The sequence below is a fragment of the Atractosteus spatula genome, chromosome 15 (assembly GCF_055471065.1).
Source record: "Atractosteus spatula isolate fAtrSpa1 chromosome 15, fAtrSpa1.hap1, whole genome shotgun sequence".
NCBI lineage: Eukaryota > Metazoa > Chordata > Actinopteri > Semionotiformes > Lepisosteidae > Atractosteus > Atractosteus spatula.
The window spans coordinates 24,590,732-24,612,550 of NC_142720.1; the positions used below are offsets into that span (position 1 = coordinate 24,590,732).

The window sequence follows — 21,819 nt, forward strand, 5'->3', positions numbered from 1 at the left end:
TATTTCTGGATGTTACACACAATTGAAAGACACCATTTAGTTTAACCAACATGTCTGTGTTTGGTGGGAGTAAACCAGAGCCACCAGAAAAATGACATGGCCACTGGAAAAGCCTGCAAGCTCCCCACAGAAGACTCAAGGGCAGAAATCCAGAAGCCAAGAACTTTGAGACTGCAGTGCTAAACATCATGCCAAAACACAGACATGTAATATATACACTGCAAAGGAACAAGTAAAGGTTTATTCCATGCTGAAAAGAGATGAAAGGAAACGCAACGTTTCGGCTGTGGAGCCTTCTTGTCGTTGAGACCCTCTGCTCTCACCTCCTAGATGTCACACCAGACTGGCTTGGGCCAGACAGAGGCTGCGATGGACTCGTCAGCAGTGGCATCGGGTCCTCTTCATGGGTGAGTCACTCTTCAGCCTGTTCCATGCGGACGGGAGGGCCAGAGTGTGGAGGAGGAGGTGTTGCGTTTTTTTTCCCATCAGTATATATCCTTTACAAACAAATATTGTTATGAAATGAAAATTGGATCCAGTCTTTCTGTGCAGAAAAAACATCTTATGAGACAAGAAATGAAAAGCCATCTATGATAATTGTTTTCCATGCTTAGTTATCCTGTCGTTGGTAAATAATTTTTAAGCACTTTCTTTTTGCTGTACCGTACATACAAGATTATCAGGCTTTGCTTTCCTTTTACTTTTACCTCTCTGTCATGGAAAGAATAAATTATAAAAGCTGAAATGAAAGGCTGGCATGCGATTTGTCGAAAAGATAATTTGTTATTGTGTGCATCCTGAAATGATGATCACAAAGGTGACCTCTGATCTCCTTGATTAACAAGAACCTTCATTTTCTTCAGCAAGCCTGCCGGCTGCCATAACGATATTTCAAACTACATGTTCAGCATAAATCGTGCGCCCTTCAAAAATGCCTTTTCTAAATGCTGAGAGTAAAGAAGAAAATTGACAAAACCTGTGTTGTCCAACACCTGATTTTTTTTTAGTAGAAATTCATCATAATTCATAATTCTTTTCCACAAGATTCTGCGTAATTCTTGTTTTTTGGCAATATTACTACATTAACTAATTAAATTAAGGGAAATTCCCTTTTCCTCTTCATAAATACATCTATTTATAACCCAATAGATAATTAGGGAATTATCTTTTCTTGAGTACATTTTAATATGAGATTGTGTTAATGATATACACCCTTTGCCATGTAATGATGAACACATTCAACATGATTCAACACTGTTTGATGGCTAACCTTAGCAAAATATTCTGCTGCTTAATATGCCATTTTCAAGTCTTTATAATCAATTTTTCAAAAAATTAACAGAAATATGTGGGACTGTCTGCAAATAGAGAGGAGCTTTTGGAAACAGATTTTTTATAGTTTAATAACCTTTGTTATTGTGATTTTTTTCTAATACAATAAGTAAAATACAAAATTGAGAACCTAGACCATAGTACTAAATTGAGAACAATACGCTAGCTACTAATAAAATATATATATATATATCATTTTAGATATTTCATTTTAGATTTGAGCAGATTATCCGTTTCCTAGAAAACGTCATACAGTTACAGAGCATTATTTCCTAAAGTGTAAGGTTTGAAGCATATTGCACGTGTAAGGCATTAAAAGCAGTCAACGTGTATTTGTATTGAATATTGTGACAAGTTTAGCCATAAAAACACGATTTAGTTTTACTTTGTGAAGTTTTTTAGTGACTGAAAGGTCAGACTTATAATCAATGAGCTTGTAGAGATTACTTGTCTGGGGAAACATGTCCTCTCGCTGATCAGTCTAAGTTTCAGCCATTTGACTGCAAAAATTTTCCTTTTGTTACTTCACAGAGAGAAATGTCTTTTCTTTTTCTCCAGCTTTGTGATTCTTTTACTTCCAGTCCCATTTGGTCTGTCTTAACAAATCCCAAAGTACAAACTGCCTAAATATGGAGGCAAAAGCATGATTTAAAGATTAGTTCCACATTTTGAGAGTAACGGGTATGTTCCTATTTGAGTCTGGAAGAGATAATGGACTGGCGTTAACTGACTGTAAATCGGAAGGATGGGATGATCTTACCTCAGCATTTCTAGAAAGTCATCCACAAAGGTCTTAGGACATCAAGTCTGAAGACTTGTGTTCCATACAATGAAACATTACAAAATGGGTACATTCCATCAGGTTTAGGAATGAGGACAGGACTAGAACAAATTTAATTGGCAAATTTAATCTTGTTTAGCTTCCCATTTCTCTGTACAGTGGTACATAAAAAGGGCACCAGGTGCAGTCTCAATATGATCCTCAGTCATTTAGGTAATGACAGTATGTCAGTATTGTGTTGTAAGAAATGGAGAACCATCTCTCTGTTCATCCAGCAATTGTGGTAATACCTCCGCTGCTACTACTACAAGGACAGCCTAAGTGCGGAGATGTGAGAATTTGGTTATGTTGTTGGATTGGAATCTTTCAGGAGATTGAAGTGGTTGATTTCTTCCTTCCTATCCAGTTTCTGCCTTCCTTGATCTTTAGCATATTGCTGGGAATTCCCAGTCTTGAGAAAAGCTATAAAAGCTCCTTACCAATATATACATGTTCTGAATAGGGAATATTTCAGGATAGTTGTTAGTGTAGAATAAATGTATGTCATTGGAGTGTTTTCAGTAATTGACCTGCCACTTCTATGCTTATATGTTAGTACATTTTCTCAATAAGCGGTGGTTGGACAGGATGGCACAATTTCGGTTTTGGGCAGGTTGGATGGGAATCGGTTCTCTGTTTTGATACTCAAGAACACTTGTTCCTGCTATCTGGCTTCTTACAGTACTCCTTTATTCTTTTCCACACAAAAAATAGTTTTTTTTACCACAGTAGAATTTAACCCTTTAACTGCTCTGCCTTCCTGAAACCATTAAAATGTTTTTAATGATTTTGAATACTTTCTCCTAGTTTTCTTTGTGTAAGACTAAAAAGGTTCAGTTCATTCATCCTATCAATTATAGGACATTTCCTTAAGCCCCATTATATCTCGTTGTTCTTCTCATTTTTCTTGGGAAAAGTAAGGTTATTGGCTTAAGCGTCATGGCAGGGCATCTTCTTCAATACTCCCACAACACTGGGTCGAGAGCCGACTATTCTTGGATTTAAATATACTTCAATTTGTTTTCCTTCATCTAGACACATCTGAACTTGACAGCTTTTCAGGGGAACTAAATCTCTGTCACTTTAATATAGAAATTTTTAATCAGTAATTTTAATTTTTAATTACTTTTTGCTTTGCCCTTCTCTGGAGGAGGTTCCATGAGCATGAGGTGGCTTAGGGTGCGGTTACCTAATTTGTTCCCATGAAAATGCCTATGACAGGCTGAACAGAGAGGGATCAGTATTGCATTGACTCTCTTCTGTTGTTGCTCAGAGTGACGGGTGTCTTTTATTGAGCGACGGGTGTATGCTCACAAATCAAAACTCACAGACTGGGAAGGAAAAGATGGAAATGAAACCGAGGTTTTGTCCCAAGCTGTGGACTATCTCTCTGATGTCGGTGGTCTGGCTAAACCTATCTGTGCAGCATTTCTGCTCTCCTGCATCCTCACAATGGAGGTAAAGCATGTGTTTTAAGTAGACGAGGGCCCATCTTTGGCTTGTCAAGGGGCTTTAATTACCCACAGCTGTGGCCCTTCTGACAGGTGTGATGTCACAGTGCCCCATAAGGACTCCCGTCTCCCCCATCTCCATGGGTTAAAGAGTGCTGTGGTTCGCATTCCTGGAGTCTGATGCACTGGGGAAACAGGGTCACGACCCTTTGCTGGCAGTACAGACAGGCATATGTCTCTGGCGAATAGTTGCCTTTCCAGAAGCAACATAAATTTATCAGCTCTCTTTGCATCTATTTGGGCAACACTTGGTTTTGCTGGAAAGTGACACAAATAGCAATGCAATTTCAACCCTTCCAGAAATTGGGCAGATGTCTGATTTAATCAATAAAATTTAATTTAATGGTAAAAATTTTACACAATGGATACTTTCTTTCTCTCTGATTTTTTGAATACCTATAGCATAGGTAACATAACTTAATAGTTATTTATTCTGCTCATTTTCAGATTTGAGTATATTGTTTCTCTTTATATAAAGCACAACTATTCAATTGACACATTATATGTATGTTTCTGATTATTATTTTATTTTATTTCCACATTGTCTGTGGTAAATAAAACAGAAGTGTGATTACCATACTAACATTAGCCATACTAACATAAATTACTGTTAATTTACATGCTTATGCACGTACGTTGTAGTAAACAACTGGATAATTGAAATAATTAAAATATTGTAATGGGATGATTGTTTAATAATTATCTTAAGAAGACGGTATATTGACATCTTGTCCTGAGGGACTGAAATAAAATTGTCAAGAAAAACTTCAAGCCCTAAACGTAATAACATTAGAAAGGTTACATATCAGAGAAGGCCATGAAGCACATCTCGTTTGTTTGGCTGCTAGTAGTTGACAGGAGGATATAATCCAGGTTTCTTTCAATCTTTCTTGAACATTGATTCAGGTACTTCCCTTTACTGTCTGTCTGTCTACAATATAAAGACAGAGAGGAAAACGTCAAGGGATCCAAGACAATAATACAAGAAAACAATAATATTTAATAGTTAAGAATCAGAAAAACAAGGTGCAAGACAGCTTGGGTTCGAATGTGACGACTGCTCAGGGTGTTAGTGGTGTCTGGGCTGAAGCTGGAGTTTGCCTGTTACAGGCTCTCTCGTCAGATTGACGTGTTTCAGGAGGTGTGGGCAGTGGGGAAGGAGCTTTGTACAGTGAAGATGGGACATTAGTTATATTGACAGGTCACTTTTGGGTGATGTTTTTTTTTATCTGTGTTACTATTTGTTTTGTGTGGGTGGGGTTTTTGTTTGTGCTGATTTTTTTTGTGTTTTAGTAGAATAATGGCCTTTTTGAAACCTCAAACCTTTTACTGATGCTTAGCCAGCTGTTTGGGTAGTATGAAAACTATGTGCACATTCAACAAATCTTTCTTATTATGGTAAACATTCATTTGCTGAAGGCACAACCAGAGCAGTCAGCTGTAGTCAATCGCTTGCAGCAATCTTAAAGAATGTGCTGAATCCAGCAGTTTGTGATGCAGCAAGAGCAGACATATTGATTGTAATTGAATCTGACATTTGTGTCTTGTAATATTTCATTAAAACAAATATGTTAAAAAAGGTTTATACATTGTTTTATAAACTGGGTCTGACTTTGCAAAGCTCTATTTTTTTATTCACATTGCTTCAATTGATAGTTTGGTTGGTATTTTGTTTGCACCAGTTTCCTACTTTAATTTAATTTACCATATTTTATTTCTTGAATTTAACATAAACCATTTATTGCTGCTTCTGATTTTGTTACTCTCAACAAACATTGTCTGATGCTTTTTGGGTTGTTTGAATTTTGTGTATTTTATGTTTGAATTAAAGGTCTATCTATGTGTTAATCCTATTTGCATATGTCGGTTAAATTTGTTTTATAAGGCACAGGGGTAGTTTTTCATTTGAAATTAATCTCCTTAAATCTCCTAAACACCTCAAACAATTGTCACTATTAGCTTTCTTTTTGAAAATAAAATTTCACTTTTCATGTAATGACAATAATTGTTCAGACATACTACAGTGCAGTTTAAGGTGTGATTTAAGAGCCAAGGGTATGATTATGAATAAGAGTTTCCTCGAATCGCACAACTACAGGATATAGCTGTAAATGGCTCCCAACGTTGACTTATGTGCAAGAATGGAGAAAGAAGGTGTAAGGTTGTTCAAACGCCTGTAACATTGTATTTGGACAAAGAACTACTTCATTTTTACACCCATGAAAGGTACTCCAATGTGTTTGCACTCTTTTCTCTTCATGTTCTAGGACAGTTTCGGATTACCTTTGGGAAGATTTGAATGGAATTGAGCTAATAATTGTCTGACATTTATAAGATGATGGTTTCCCTCCAAACAGAACATTTTAAAAAATGCAACTGTCATTTATTATATGAATATGATGTACTAAAGAAGCAAACAGGTTCCAACTCTTTCAATGCTACACACTCAAGGAGAAATATCAAATCAAGGAATTAGTTATTCTAAAGACAAGTGACCCTCAAAAAAGAAATGGAAAAACAATTAGTCTTCTCCAGAGGAATGAGACTTTTCAGTTCTTTACTCTGATGTGCTGAAATTGATCTACACTACTGCAGGTATAAATTTAAAGACACCAGCTTATAACTGATCATTTGTAGAAGTGTGTGATTGATCAGGGTATACAGTGACTTTGGAAATGACAGCCTCTAACAAGGCACAGTAACTATGCCTTCTTTTTTATTGTGATTGGAAGATGGCTAATTAAGAGTTAGAGAGGGGAACCAAAGACCGCTTCAGACAAATGCAGGAAAATGTTTTATGAAGAAAAAAGTAAATACTATTACAACTCTTTACAGTGTAAGACCTAAATAACTGCAGGATCATATCATTTTAATCTAATAGCACAAATCAGTGGATATGCAAATGAAGAATGCATCCCACTCTACAGTGATTCTCAGTCTTGTTCATTCACATTCCGTTTGTTTTGTATTCTTTTTATTATATTAGCAGAGGTAGCTCTACAGTCAATCCCATGGTCCAAAATCCACCTGAATTCAAAGATTCATTCTAAACGTAAACTTGAAAATAAAACTTTAATCTTTAATCGTAGAGCACAATCAAATATGTATGTTAAAAATGTTGGTATTGGAAAAGAGTCTCTTGGAATATTTACAAACCTGAAGAAAAGGGCCTGGAGAAAGCTGGGCTTTGTAAGTTTGCATTGTGATCAAAGGCAAAAATGAAGGCCCATGGGATTCACACAGGGCAATGCAACATCATTTCTGAGAAAGGAGCACTGCTAGGTATGAAACACCTTGATTTAAAATTCAGTTATTCATTCTCAGGAAAAAAAAAAACAAGCAGAGATGCGAATGGAATAAAAGGGAGGACTGAAGGAAGTCTGCTTGATGAACAAGATGTCTTATTAATATATTTGCGTAGGTCAGAAGTTATAATGTCAGAGCGAGGAAAGGCCATGGGAATGTAAATTGTTGTTACAGGTGACAGTCACTAGGTACTAATTATTCATATGAACAGTGAGGAGATTAAAAGTATGTTCTTTGAATTGAGAAAAACATGCATCACAGTGAGCAACATCCTTGAGAATTTCAAAGGCTACAAGTGGTACAAAGAAGATGGGGAAACTTGAGGGGGATAGTGATGTCAATAATAGTCCCATGGCACTGCCCTTGCTTCTAGAAGGACTCCGCAACCATTTCTAACCAGTTTGGATTGTTGGTTTTATTGTAATTATCTCTGAATGAAATAGCAGAATTTGTATGTGATTTAGACTAAAAATAAGTTAATCATTCTGAAGATATGATAAAGTACAGGAAAAGTAAGGCGCCCTAACCTTATCCATTCTTCACTGGAAAAGCAAAGTATGAACATTGCTTTTTCTGTTGGCAAATGTTCATAATAGCATTAGTATTTAATTTAATTTATAAGAAACATCTTGAAAGAACTTTGTTTTCTACACCTATTGATAAATATTGTGTCCAGTTGCTTTGGAGACAACTTTACCCTATTTGTATTGCAACTTTGCATCCATTTCTGACATAACTGCTTTAAATTTGTGTTACTCTTTGAAAACTAAATATGTATAATATTTTTGCTAAAGATATAACTTCTTTTTCTGACATTCACCAGGACAAGCAGACCAAGAATGGATTGGTGTACATTCATTGTACTGAATCTAATTGTTACAGGTTGGAGTTACAACAGCTTAGATATATTTTAAGAACAGTTACAGGGTAGCTACACTCTTTTTAGTTTTAAATGAACAGAAAAACAATGAAGTCAAATTATTTTTGTGCAAAAAAGAAAGGTTTCTTTATCAGTCCTTGATCGATGGACTGTGGTCACAAAATGGATCTTTCGTCATGCTCATTGATCTCAGAGGTTCAGTCTCCATCTCTAGAACTCTGGCTCTCCTGTAGAGCCCTGGTGTGAGGTCTCACTGCTGTCTCTCTGGCTACCTGACACACCTGCTGAGAAGACTCAAGCCATTTTAATGAGGAGGAGCTCTGCTGTCAGTTATCAGGAACATGACTGGAAGTTGGCTTCTCTTAGAGAGTGACACACAATTAATAAGCATTGTAAGTTATTAATTACAAGAACAACCTGTGTTTACTAGATTGCGGAAGACTCCCTAAAATCGATATTCATGTGAAATGGGACACAATGTTTCCGTCCAAACTGCAAGTGTGACTGCTCCAAACAACACACAGAACCATCTGTCATGACAGCCTGCTTCTGAAAAGTTTTGTGTGCAAGTAAAGTGAGTTTGATTGTGTGCAAAATTCGCCTATAAATTGGGAAAAGTTTCTGATCCATTAAAATGTTTCCGCAAATAAGTTAATAGTTTTAGAGAGGCAGAGATAGTTTGGTTAGCACTATATATGGAATATGACAACATGGAATTAGAAAAAAATAATTTTACCCACTTGTATGAATGATCTTGATCATACAGTATGTCATTGTTTAAGTAATGCAGTTAATACAAGAAATTGTATTTAGTGAGAAATAATTTTCAATGACTTTCAATAGTGAAAATATCTGACTTAGTGTTTTTTATTAATTGTATGTTTTTATTCACCTATATTTTTTACTTACTGTATAAACAGAAAAACAAATGTCAGTCAATTTCTATAATTTCTGCTAGAAAGTCTGGCTTCGCATAAGTTGTTAAAAACTATGCTTTGTAAAAAAAACACATTGGAAAAATGATTTAAAAGATATGCAGAGACGCTACAGAAATGAGAAGAGAGTTGAAAGTGGTATCTTAGTATTCCTTTCTGAAGTGGAACTGTATCTGTTGCTTTATGGACTTTTCAATATGGCTGTTTGCTGTATTGTATCCATGTTAAGCAGTAAGCAACAATATTGCTCATTAATTCCAAAAGGGAATCCCAAAAGGGAGGTTAACTGTATGAATATACTGTAGCTGCATACATTCCTGAATGAAACAAACTCTCCATTCACATTTCTGTGGGAACACAGAGGCATGAACAAAGGGTTTCACAAAGAGCTGGAAGGTTGAAAAGAATAGAAGTGAAGGACACAAATTCTAGAACCATGAAAGCACTTCAGATAAAGGGAGGGTGCTGAGAAGGTATCCAAAACACTAGTGGCAAAACAAGTCAAGGTAGCTTATTGTTGCGCTTGAACAGGATAACAGTGACTGTCATGAGCACACTGATGGCATGTGGGGCTGCTCATCAGGTATCATCTGTATCCAAAGGCCAGACGCAGCGCAGGGCTGAGTCAGTGTTCTTCATTGCACAATGGGCTGACAGTATGTGTGCTGGTGTGGACAGTGATAACTGTGAATCCACTTGTGAATTGTGCTTGTTGACTAAACCTAGACTGGGTTGACCATATTTCAAGTTACAGCTACTGGGATATAACAAGAAATAAAGGTTATAGCTTGTAATCTGCAAACTGTGTGTGTTCTATTTTACTAACATAGTATGAGGTAAATTGGAGTTTAAATTGCAAGGGCTTGGAGAAATCTTTTTGTTGATTTAATACATGCACACATTCAAACCCAATGTGAGATGTGATCTCAAGAGGTCTGGTACACAGCATGTGTTGTTTTTATCTGCTACACCATGTAACTTAAAGCTGCAACACATTTTCCAAATGAGCTAATAGTTATGTTTTATTCTGTCTTGAAAGCTCTGTCTGACTTTTCAAATTGTCATAAGTGTTTTATGGCATGTTCTGTTTCTTGTTGTTTTATTTATAAGGTATGGTTTTCCTTCACATGACAATGATGCTATATAGTAGCTTAGCTGGTGATAGACGTTTGTGTTGTACATCTAAATAAAGACACCTCAATTGTGTTTTTGTAAAATAAACTATAGCCTACATCTCTCCTTTATTGTACTGAGAAATAATAAAATGGTCTGTCAGAATAGTTTGCTCCCTTGTTCAGACATTCTTATTGCACTGGCAGCCTTTGCTTCAGTGTAAAAAACAAAACCATTGTTTTAATGGATAAACCTTAATATTTAAAGACAGAAAAATACATAATCACAATAGCAGGTTAAATCTTGAAAAACACTTCACTTACAATGTGAAACAAACAGAAAACTAAAAAAGTAGTCTAGAATGAATTTGTGCTGATAAAATAAATTTTAATAATGTTTTTTCCCCGTTACCAAAACTGAAGAAAAAACATTGATCCATATGGTAAATTTAGGGTCTATCTCAAATATTAAATTGTAAATTATGTTTTAAAACATAGGATACATTCTCAAACCACTTATTTCAGATTAACTTTTGAAATAAACTAAAACTCAAGTTAATGTGTATTCTGTGCACACTTAGTTTTATGACTACAAAATTCTCCTTTAAGATTAAATCACAGTAATCCACTGGTCATCTTTATCCATCTGTAGTACACAGAAACAAATTGAGTACTGTAAATAGCGTGTACTTGCTAGATTTTTATCTAAATATTGTATTTAGTCAGGTCAATGCTGACTTATGAAGCAAAAGTGATAAAAAGCAGTCCATTAAATGAAGTATACCTAAACATCAGAATACCCCTTTCTTTGAACTTGACCCTTTTAAATGTTTTGAAAATCATGTGTTTGAAGTTTAACTGTCTTGCTTCTATTGACCACTGTATACATGTTTCCAGCTCACCGTTTACAAACTCTCATTTCCTCATAATCTGCTTTTCTAAAATTATACAGTATACCTGAATTTTCAACTCAGTCATTAAAGGTTTAAAGGATATTTGAAAAGTTAATTTATTAAGGTCACAATCATACAATAATTCTATTATATCTATTCCCTCAATTTTACCCAGGTTGTTTGATACCATCTCTCAAACAGGATTAAGTAATCTTAATGCATTTTAATCCTATTGCTTCCAGGTTCTGTACTTTCCATTGCAATACAGTATCTCAATTTGTGTGGAAAATTGAAATACACTAATGATATTATGTAATGTTTGCTATATACAGTAAAGCATTTCATCATCTTATAGTAAACTATTATGCCTAATTTCCACTATGAACAAAATAGATTCTAAAGTGCTTCTACTCTGTTGCTTAAATTCCCCATCTTGCAGGTTATTTTTGACGTATAGACATACCCTTACCTGTAGCAGCAAAGCATATTGTAACACTATAAATAAAGTATTAAAGATTTCTGATGCTCTTGCTTCAACCAGACAATAACTCGAGCAGGTTAGGTCTTTGTGAAAATCAATAGAAATGCAGCTGAAAGAGGCCTCTCTGATAAGCAGCACATCCTGAGTCTGTAACTCAGACTCCCACAGGATGGAAGTACCATACCATAACAGATATGCCACCATGTTTTAGGAACAGGCAGTGTGGGCTGAAGGGTTCCTTTTGCTTTCTCCAAACATAAACCAGTCCAGATGTAGGAAAGAGTAAAAAAAAAACAATTACTCATCGAGGATATGTGCTGCTGCAGTTTGACCTTAGTTAAAATTGGTTTCTGAATGGCAGCCCTACCATAAATACAAGCTTTGTGAAGCTCACAATATACAGTTTTTGTTGAGACTGAATCACAGAGCTGTAGATTATTAGTTAATTCATGAAACTATTGTTTTATGGTTTTATCCACTATCCTGCTAAATGTCTGCCTTTCCCTAATGATGCACTTCAACTTGTGACCCCTCTTGCTGTTTTCCCTTGTTTGGCATATGTAATGTTATGATTCTCAACAGTTTCCCTTGACGCTTTAAATGTGCTGATTCTGTGACTGATGCACCTGCACTTTAGGGCACCAACTATCTGATGTTTTTCCAAATCTGTTCCATCTCTCATGTTGCTTTATGAACTTGCATTTTAAAGTGTTGATTTTAAGACAAATTAAATAGTGAAAACATAGTAATCAGTTTTAATATGAAATGTGCGGCATCCTTTCAAATGTCAATTTATCCACCCATCTATTTTCTAAATGGTTTATCAAATACAGGGAACTGCAATTCAGTTACTTCAAAATATGATTCCCTTTCAATAGGTGTTTGTATTATTGTGTCCACCTCCTGTGAGTAACAAATAAATCAGTATAACGTGGAGTTATAGAGAAGAAAAAAACACCAAAGATGCTACTGTAAATCTAGAAGAAGAGAATGTTGTTGCTGTTATCATTATAGACTGCCAGCTTTACGTGCAATCCTTCTCCATAGCAAAAACAGTTCAGACAGAGAACATGGACTAGCCTTGTCTGGCATATAATTCATGACTGATCTTTAACTTAATATTTGTCTTTGACTAAAGATCAGTTTTAAATCAAATTAAGACCATCAATGATTCACTTTGATGATGAAGCAGAAGAACCCAACTTGAATACATTTATTAAGGATTGCAGTTTTTCAATTTGATGTCTAATGGGTATAGGCAGAAGGCTATAATTGTACATTAATTGGTAAGTGGTGTGGTGTGCTGTTTTTTCCTTCCTCCTTTGTTTTCCTCTGTCACTCTATTTCAGCATTCACTCTATATCTTCCCTGTACCCCTACTCAGCTTATGCACCACTCATGTTTCTGTATTTAACATCTCAACTGTGAGAGCACAGAAGAGCACATAGAAATGTGGAGGAACATAGCTTGTACAACCCTAAGAACAGGCATATAATTTTATCTTTGCTTTTTCCCTGGAACAAGTGTCTTTTGCTAAATAAATCTCATTCAAGTATCTATGGGAAACCAACAAAAAGACCCTTTTGCAGACTGTATGGGATATCCTGGGTTGCCGTTTTTTTTTGGTAAATTTACATGTTTGCCCTCTACTCTGCAAAGTGCTTTTAGGTCATGGAAGTAGGCCTGTTTTAGAGAGGTTTTATCTGTATTTAGATGTCATCTTTGTGAGATTGTTAGAATTATTTATGTTTAAATATTGAATACTTTATCTGATGTTTAGTGGGACTGTAGTACATTTTATTACTAAGGCAATATTGGTTTACACTCATGTTAAATTATCTGTACATTTTTTTTCTTACTGGAGAAAAATGCCTGTGGGTCTGAATGCTTTGTTCCTTACCTGCTGATGACACCAAATAGTAAGATGAGACTGATACATAAATCATGAATTGCAGTTCTTAGCCAGCATCACTTTGAATTTTTTTGTGTTTTAGTGTAAGAAACCCCTGTGGGTGCCTAGATCTTCCAGTGATCTACTTTTAGGAGAACCTGCAGGGTCCAGTGTTTAGCTGTTCTTCACTCAGATTTTCATGTTACCTTGAAATTTACTTAACCTTTTCGTACTCGCCTTCCATAATGAAACACTGGAGCATAATACCCAAGTTCTGCAAATCACTTTATCTTGTTTTCTTTGATTGCTTCCTATTCATAATCCTCACTAGTCTTGACTCTCGACACTAATCTGTCTTCCCAAAATCAAGATCTTCAAAACCACCATTTACTCATCATTCGACTACACCTGCTGATCCTGTTTAGCCAGGGACACAGTTTTCGGACTTCATTAAAAACCAGTTGTGCCCCTGACACAGCAGGAGCCAGTCTGATTGCTCAAACATGTCACACTTTCTCCCCCACAGAGGGTTCACACCAGTCGGCTGGTGCTACAGCACAGGGAACAGCGAACCATACTATCAAGACTATTTACTCATTACTTTCTAGAGCCTGGTCACAGACCCATTAACTGTTTACTGCTAACTGCTTATATACAATACACCAGCTCACTAATACTTGTATGGAAGTTCACTAACTCTGGTTACCAGTTATTTAATTACACTAGGTGTGTCTCATTTCAACCTACTTTTGTTATGACATGTCTCACGGCTGCTGACCGCCATGTCTCAATGTTTGCAAGGAATCCAATTGGAGGAGCCCTGTGTTTTTTGGAGGAAAAGTTTGCCAAGGAAAAGTAAGAAATGGCTAGCCGGGAGAATACTGACAGGATCAAGAGACAGGGCTGGACGGGCAGGTAAGAACACTACAGGAAAGGTTCTGGTAGGACAGGATGCAAGTAGGTTTTAGTCTTCGGATCTTGGGTTTCACATGTACAGCAAGTGTGTTAACTGGTTGAGGCGCTGTAGAGCTCTTTTATTATCTTTTCATGTATCAAAAAATGTCTAATTTCCCTTTTGTTGAAATGTCTGACTATCAAAAGCTGAGTAGTATACAATTTCCTCCATCTTTGTATACATTTAAATGTGCTGTTGGGTAGCATGGATGTGTGATGGTTAGTACTGGTGCTTCACAACTCCAGGGTCTTGTGTTTTTTTTCCAGTTTTGAGCATCTATGCAGAGCTTGCATGTTTTCTACAAGGTGAATCAGATTTTTCTGTATTTCCAAAGATATGCTAACTAGGTTTAATTGGTTACACGGTATTATCTCTCTCTCTACAGTCTTGCAATGGACTAATATCCTGTCCAGGATGAGAGCAGCTATGTGCTCATAGTCACACCTTGCATGTCTGGGATAGACTGTTTCATTATTAATTATTAATTAATTAATAGTATGTTTATTTTAATCAACGTACTGTACATTTTTAACAAATTATTAAAAAGTGTTTGATCAATACTAAATCTGAATAAATGTCATGTATTTCAAATGGTTACACTAATTTAAATGCAAGATCAGATTCAGTTTAAATACAAAATGATGTTAAGTTTTTCAGACACTACATACTGTATATACAATTTTTCAGAAGTTTTAAATACTAGTTATTTTTCTCTTATAACCCCCCCCCCCCCCCTTAATTTGCAATATAGTTTACAGTTAATCCATTTGAACAATCTGAACACTGCAAAGACCATTGTACAGTATATTTCCAAAATGTGCCTCTTAATGATAACCTTTCAAATTCCAACAAGACACAGGGGTCTGTATGATAAACCAGAGCTAATTCACTGGACTCCAATTACACTTGGACAATTCTGCCACGCCATCTAGGGAATCCTAGTCAGTCTGCTTATAACAATACTCCAACTGCACCATGGGGTCAGCCTAAAATCTGAATGACCAGCTTTACTGGTTGAACAATTGGAGAGCACAAGGTTAATACTTTATTTCTGATTCTGGTTCTTGATCTCTACATTCATTAATGAATATCTTTCACCTCTTGAGAAATCTTACAGGTTTTCACTTTGTAATAAGAATCGTGTAAACAAATGTTTTCTGTTAATTGTTGCACTAAATTGATAATACTCAGACTAATGTATTTTGTAATTGTAACCCTGACTACATTGGTAAGTGTGTCAACAAGTCATTAACGGAAGATAAATGATGTACCTCATTCCCTTTATTATATTGGAAACAAATACTTGAAAACATCGATTCCCAGGAATATGAAGTTGCTGTAAGCTGGACATATTACCTTTTTCATTAGGACTGACTTTTTTTTTCCACAATTTATGTTACAAATATGCTGAGGTCCCACATAGACCTAAAAATAATGTAAGAGAACACATTTTTAAGATGCAAATCTTTGAGCAATAGAAGATATAAAATTAGTTAAAAATATAGTGCACAAAAGTTTTAATCATTGGCTTTTGAGATGAATAAAGAAAATGTTATATCTAATTATTCTGTGCTACTATACTATTTCATATACATGAAGTTTTTCTTTGTGATTGGTAAAGAAGTCAAAAGCAGTCTGAAACAAATGCACCAACACTACGTGTTATTCACATAAACCTAATTTAAATCAATATTTGTGAATGCTTTCCATCACAATCAGATTACAATAAGATGCTTTGCAGGTAGCCACTGAAAATAAAACCAAATATTTTTTTTCTTAGTATTGTTTGGTTAATTTAGATTGGGTTTCTCTATATATTACTGACTTTGCTTTATATTTGTGTTCTGCTTTGAATCATCTCCAGTTTGTCTGCATCGCGGCAGCTGTTGACATCATCGTGAACCCGTCTCCCTTTGCCGCCCGCCGCAGAATCTGATCAGCGGGAGAGCCGGAGCACCCGGAGTCGGTTTACGAGCTGTTCCAGGTGCTCTTCAGAATAAATACTAGGACCTGAGAGAGTCTGGGGCTCTGTCATTGAGTTTGAGCTCTGGGCCCTTCGAGCCTTGTCTCTGAGTTTGTTCCCATGTTTAGCTTTGTTTGTGACACCTGCTTTGACTCATGACAGGAGAATTAGATCACAGATAACGAAGCCCCAGGTGAGAGCCCAATAGACATCTTACTGCAAATAAGGCACAGATATCCATGTCTAAGTATGTTATATGCTTTGCTAGTACAGATGATGGTTTTACTCTCATGGAAGTCACTCTCTGCTGAGGTGTAATCTCTGACTGCAGTTATATATCACCAAGGTTGTATGATTAATTGTTGTTTACGTTTGTGTTGTCCTTACTGTGCAGTGCTGTAGGAGGCAGTAAAAACAGGTTACCTTTTTTATTGCTCGCTATCCAAAGAGCCATATCCAAGCATCTTGCCCTGACAATCACAATTAACCTTTTGACTGTAGAAAATGATCAATAATCTTGATAAAATATAAATTACCAAAGGCATTGCCATATCTTTTTCGTCTTATTTTAGTTTTTTAACATTTCTGGTGTTATGTAATCAGGAACAACTACAGTATATACCTAACCAATTAAAAAGACACTACAGTTTCATATCTTATTTGTTAGCTTTTTACAGATTTTCCTTCAGGTTAATTTCATATGAAACTAGCTATTCTTAAGCTGAAATGGCTGTGACCAAACTGCCCATCCAAGCAGATCTCTTTATGACTGTGATGTCCATTCACCATTAAGGCAGCTTGCTTTGTGAGCAGAAGTTTTGCAGTCAAGAGAGGCAATGCAGTGAGTGCAGTTCTTTCTTCGAGTCCTCACTTCATTGTCTAAGTGGCTATGGAGTAGCTTTTGTGCATTCAGTGACTGTCAGGAAATTAATTCCACATGACTGAATCGCCACTGAAGCTTGGAAAGCACTTTCCCTTTAACACTTATTTGATACAATGATAAAAGTAACAATGGCTAGAAAACAAAGGCAGAAAGTCATTTAGTTATACTTTTTTTTTTCTGGACAACCATTCCCTTGCTTTTCCACATGTATACCGTTCTTTGTGTCCATAGCTTCTGATCACTTTTTTCTGCTTTCTGAAGAAATACCTATCCATGTATCCAGTAAATCTATCTATCCATCACAAGTCTGTCTGTCCACCTACAAATCTGTCAGATGTGATTACAAACATGTAGCAGAAGGCTGGAAGTACTTCAGTGGAAGAATGTTTAATGAGTGACTTGTCCAGATCTTGAAATGGTGTTATCAATCAATGCATGCTGATGTCGTGGGAGCTCAGCCTACTGAAGCATGAACAACAGAAGTACACACAAGCATTGTAGGCGAACATATTGGAAAACTCTGCAGTGAAGAGTTCATAAATTTAATATTTTACTGCTTATTTTATAACGTGTGTTTTTGCTGTATTTTATTATATCCCAGAAGAAAACCTGAAAAGAGGGAATGAGTTTTTAGGAATAATAAGAAAATAAATAAACTGACTTCTGTTGAAATAATAAACAAAAGCCTTGTTTACTTGAAACGGGACCTCTTTTAAATAACAAACCATAACGGTAAGAAAATGCTTCTTTCAGACATGTTAATTCTACAGAAAAAAGGCAATCATCACATTGTAATTGGTCGTGTTTTTAATTTTACAACAATGTAATTTAATTGGTTAATGTTTTGTTTTAAGTGAAGACTTTGTTTCTATCTGCTGTATTAATAAAATCAAGTGTAATCAATTTAAAGGATAACCCAGTGGCAGTAAAAAGCTGTGCAAGAGGCTCACAGAGGTTCAGTACACCACATTGATTGTGTTCATTCATTTACAGAGGCAAGTCCGACAGCAGTAATAATTAATCTTTTCAGACACCAGCTCATTCTTTATTTCACTACCCGCTTTCTTCCCATTGGTCTACACAGTGTATGCTGGAATATTATCTCAAGCAGAGCTGTGATGGAATGTCAAAGTTGCCCTTACATTGACTTCACTTAAACGCATTGCCGGTCCCATGTATGGTGCAATTTTCATTGTAATTTTTTCCACTCACTGGACAAAGAAATCTGCAGGCTGTTTAAAATGATTCATCACTAGATGCTATAACCTATTAATATGTTAAGAGAATTAAACCACAGTGGAAGGAGAAAACTAACAAAAGTCTTAACCTCAGCCTGTTGTGATTCAGTCTAGAAGATTTTCAAGAGCATGAGAAGGGAAACGGTCCCCACTTGAAGGTAATATTCAAGAAGATGATTTCTCCTCACTATACACCAGGTGAGAACTATTGTAAGCAACAATCTGTCCAGGAGGAGCTGACTCTGATGCTCTCACAACCTTATTTATTCATAATCATTATATATAAATAAGCTACACAACTCTGTAGCACAAAGGATGACAAAGGTTTTGGGTCAAGTTAGCATTAAGATTTTGTCAAGTTACATTAAATATTTTCCTTATTTACCCTGCAGTGTCAAGGGTCAGATACAGAAGTTAAAATCTTTCATTTGAGTCTCCTGTAGAAGTTGACAGCACTTGGGGAGTGCACTCTGGTATGATTCTCTCTGCATGAGTATCTACAGGGATAACATGAATACAGTTGTAAACAATGTTTTTTACAGGTTATCTGGACAGTAGAAAAGCTCATTAAATCCTTTTAGTTTGGAAACCTGGTAGACCTTCACTGTGCTTTGCATTTTAGAATCAAGGGATGTGTAAGGGACGTTTAGCTGGATTGGGGCTCTTCCAGATCTCAGATGGAGACCCCTATGTTATTGTATTGTTCATTTCCCCATGTAAAAAAATCAGAGCTGCTTATAAATTGATTGTTCATTAATCACATTTCTTAATGTATAATAAAGTTCTTGATGTGAAGGCAAAAACTGATACAAATTTAATTCATACATAAAGCTGTTCAGTGAAGTTAGTAATCTTATGTAAGCCATAACTGCCAGATAAGCATCATTATGTTTTCTTTCAATAAGGAAAAAAAATGGGTATTAATCTATACAGTATATCCTAATTTAGTTTGCCTTTTTTATTCATTATCAACATTGAATACAAGATGTAAATAATATCAACATAAACACCTAAGCTTTTCTCATACGTAACCTGTTGTAGCACAGCATTTCCAATTTGTATTTTTGCTACCTGAATTCAAAACCATGCATTTGTCTGCAATAAGTCTCCTACCAGGTGTTTACATAGCATTGAATTTGATCTAAATCATTTTGAATTTTATTGACTTGTTTTAGTGTTTGCTAATACTTCTATTTTCATATCTTCTGCAAACTTGAGTCAACTATAGGAGCTATGTCAGAATCCAAATAATTGATATAAATCAGGAAGGCTAGTGATCCTAGTACAAATACCTGTGGTACTCCATTAACTAAATCACCAAGAGCATAAACCCCTTATCTGTGATCTCTCTCCAAAAGCCTTCTGAAAATCTACACCATATCATATGCACCATATTGTGTGGGTTAGTCTGTGTGTTGCTTGTTTAAAGAACTATAACACATTATTTAGGCAGGATCTTCATAAAGGGTGTTATTTTTATAAATCCGATTCTGTAATTTAGTTCTGATTATATTTCAATAACTTTACATGCATTAGAAGTCAAACGTTTTGGTCTATAATTATTTGTTCTAGTTTGGCCACCCTTTTTATGGATGAGTACCACATTAGCAATTTCCCCATTCCATGGATAATTTCCCCTGTCTTGAGTGACTTTTGGAAGAGTTACTTCAATGACTTAAGAAAAACATGTCTTCTTTACTTCAGTGGAACTGGTAAGATACTATCAGGCCCCTGGGATTTATTAACCTTAAGTGCTTGAATGCCTGAAACACTTCTGCCTCTTCTATACTAATGCTATTTTTTTTAAAGGAACTTTGTCCTTCCATTGCCTGAGGCATGTTGTTGACTTCTTTCTTAGTGAATACCTGAGTGAAATACTTATTTAGTATATCAGTCATTTCTTTTACTTGACTGTCCTGGAAACTGAACAGATGCTAGTGTACTGCAACTCATGCAAACAGGGAAAACTTAGAGATACCAGGTAACCTAACTAGCATGTCTTTGGAAGGTTGAGGTTAATCAGACCACCCAGTGGAAACCCATCCAATGTGAATGAACATGCAGACTCCACACCGAACACAATGGACACAGCCTGGAATCAAATCCAGGACCATTAGACCATTCAGAATTGAGCACCGTTCAAAGGAGAGGATGGACGTGTTCTTAAGACACAGTACAATGCAAAGACACACTAACATCAGAGTGAAGCGATTTTTGCTTGGAAGTTAAACATATGTTTTGATGGGAGCCTGAATGCAGTCATGGCCTAAGATCATGTGATTAATGGTCTTTCACCCTTGAAAGTATCATGAGGCAATACAAAGCATGTTGGCCCTTTTACAGTCTGAGCAGCTCTTTCATTCATAAAATCAGGATAATTCTCAAGACCCAAGTAAGATTTTAAAATATTGATTTCATAATACTATTTGACTTTTTTCATACTATTTAGGTTTATTTTAGGTTAAAAATACTACTTCAAGAATGTGAACTTTTGTTTGTCTGGTATAATCATTTGAAATAATTTTTAATTTGTTAAATATTGTACAAACAGCTAAAAGATCATTAAAACCAGGATTTTGTCTAAAGCAGGTTATGGATTATCTTATTTTATTCTTGCGTTCTCTTTTTTTAGATGAGGGCCTCCATTAGCAGACTAGAGATTATTTTGGTATGGAAATACACCAACATGTTTATAAGTAGCTGGTTATATAAATGTGACAGTCGCAGTTTATAAAGCAGGGCTGAGGCAAGGAGACTGTTATTTGTTTGAATATGATTTATTTAGCAATGAATAATTCAGCAATCATGAACTCTAAAATGTCACATTCTTGAGATGTCAGATTGAAAATCTACTGAAAGATCTACTGTGTTGCTAGGTGGGAGACATGACTAATGTATTCATTTATAGAACTTGTCTTAATGGAAATCAATGGTCAGTAGTGTATGCTTTAATTTGTATTTGGAAATATTCAAATTGTCATTTTTGGTTGGCTATATACACATATGTCTGTTTCCTTTGCAAGCTCTCAACAGGTAACAGATAAACAAGTAACATGTCTAGCGGGTCTCAGTTCAAAAGAGCAAGAACTTGTCATGATGAAGCAAGGGGCTTAGGTAGTGATGGAATACACTAAATTAAATTATCTACTGTAACTAAACTGTATTAAAATCCAATAAGCATTACAAAATCAGTTACTGCCATATTACATCATAATAATTAAATATAATTTGTTTCAGAATATTTTGGTCAAAATTGGTCAGAAGGAAATGTAAACACGTGGCATAAAACTAAAAACGTTTAAAAATTACCTTAACATGAAAGATTCAGGTAAACCGACACGTTACAGTAGATAACTTAATATGGTAAACACAGCTGCTAATTTTAACATCCTGTATGAAGGGAAGGAGGAGACCTCTGTCCAGAGACAGCCATACAGTACCACTTACTGTACAGGGAGCTCATAATGGTCTGTGGACGGAGTCCACAGCTGCTCAGTGGGACTGCATTCGATACTTTGCATCATACATCTCCATTATCCCTTGCCTAATTCATGTGGATCGAAGACACAACTAGACAGGTAATAGAAAAGAGGAATGTAGCCTGCACAATATGCTTCAA

General features: G+C 35.8%; 1 long non-coding RNA gene across 1 annotated transcript; it reads left to right on the forward strand.

The window, feature by feature from the left end:
- Nucleotides 1–203: 203 nt before the first annotated feature.
- On the forward strand, nt 204–16,182 carry LOC148820300 (uncharacterized). The gene is made up of 3 exons (XR_016094214.1): nt 204–407; nt 13,963–14,076; nt 15,981–16,182. It is a non-coding gene; the product is annotated as an uncharacterized LOC148820300 (long non-coding RNA).
- Nucleotides 16,183–21,819: the final 5,637 nt, after the last annotated feature.